The sequence below is a fragment of the Elaeis guineensis genome, chromosome 8, assembly GCF_000442705.2.
Source record: "Elaeis guineensis isolate ETL-2024a chromosome 8, EG11, whole genome shotgun sequence".
Classification (NCBI taxonomy): Eukaryota; Viridiplantae; Streptophyta; class Magnoliopsida; order Arecales; family Arecaceae; genus Elaeis; species Elaeis guineensis.
Genome location: NC_026000.2, coordinates 137,050,009 through 137,051,989, shown reverse-complemented (window position 1 = coordinate 137,051,989; position 1,981 = coordinate 137,050,009).

Here is a 1,981-nt window from a genome sequence, read left to right as displayed (position 1 = left end):
ACTATTTAAAATCTTCACATCACATGAGGTTTGTGATTCGTCATCTGTCAATATGATGGTTGAGAATAAGTTCACATCACATGATAATGAGAAACTAGCACCTGACATGAAAATGATATCACTTAAACTAAAAAGTCGTATGCTAATCATCAGTATATAAATTCCTTTATAATTGAGATGATGTTACTTGAAACATAATAGTTAAGAAATCTCAAGTTTAACATAAAACTGATCAAAATACATGATTTTATTTGACAAGTAGATAAGTATAAAAAAAATATATGCTTACAACAAACCAAATTACATTGCTCTAAAAATAAATAAAAAAGATCATGCATCATCAAGTAAAGCCTCATGTATTACGATCAGAAGTCGGAGCCTAATCATCCATTGCAGGGTCCTATGGAGGTGGAGAAAACTGATGATAATACTGCTGTACAAACTAATTAAATCATGCAAATCCCTCATCCAGTCATGCATCGATACTATTGATCTGTGCAAATTTCTCATCCATCTCTGCAGTGAGAGATATCTCCAATGCATCTACACAAGCAAATAATGCATGCAGATTGGAAGACTATTGATCAAACTATGTAGGCTGTGTATGCTGAGCAGGATGTCTAGACTAATCTCTAATGGCAGGCTAATCTTCTCCTTCACTATCACTTTTTTCTTCATGTACAGACATACGCCTCTATACTCCAGTAAATATATACTCCATACATCTAGAGATGAGTGATTGTAAGTATTAGTGGGTCTGAGCTTAATAACTTCATCGTCACCAATGATAGGGATACTAAAGGCCTTGAAGATAGCGATCATAACAACTTTATACAACAAAATAGTTTCAAAACTTTGAAAACATTCATTCATATAATATATCATCAAATATATCAAATTAATTTCATCATCCAAAAGAATCATTTTGAGGAAATAAATATTTATGTATGATACATTACCTCCATGACCTCCTCTGAATAGAAAATTAAATATAAAAATATGATGAATTAATCTATTTTCAAGTGGTAACAGATATATACATATATATATATATATACACATTATATTTAGTGATTCGAGCTAAAGTGTCATCCTCAAAAATAGTTTTAATATAAGTATGATAATCTAAATCTTGATGACTCCTATAAGTACTATTGAAATATTTATCACCATCTAATGAAATATCCAAAATTTAAAGAACACTCAGTCAAACTCAATAATTTGTCCTTTCACATATAATGAAATAGAACAAGCTGAACTATCAAAACTAAAATTACTATAAAAATATTTAACTAGACTTGAATATGTTGGCTTGTTCGGCGTAATCATAAATAGCCAATCCATCTTTTTTAAATAAAAATCTAATTCAAAATTTACTAAAATAATTTAAATCGACTATTCTTCCCCTCACAAGTTTTCTTCAAAAAAAATTAGATTTAAAATTTTCACTACACTCATTATTTAAAAACAAATTTTCTTTGATCATACCTACATAAATGTTGTTTTTTCTTTTTCTACTCGCATCCTCTTTTCTTTCGACATGCCTCTATCTTTTCTTGAAGCTATTAAATTGATTTTAGGATAGAGATGAGGATTTAGGGTTGGAATAGATTAGAAATAGAAAAAGATTTCTCAAATAGATCGCAAGCAAAGTGGGCTCGGTTTGAAGGTTAAAACATTGAAATCATGGGCTCAACCCATATTTTCAATGAAATCATGGGTTAAATGAAAATATGGGTTGAGTCTATAATTTCAAAATAAAATCATAAATTCGAAATCATGGGTTGAATCCATGACTCTAACTTGACATGTCAGCAATATTTAAAAAAAAAATCCGAGGTTCTTTTCATGCAAGTCATTTGATATCTATAAAGGTATTCCTCTGCACCATGCCCGACATGCCAAAATTTCCTATTTGATTCTGGTGACTTCAGCCTTTCAACTTGGTTACATTAGACCACGACCCTTTGAATTTTATGAC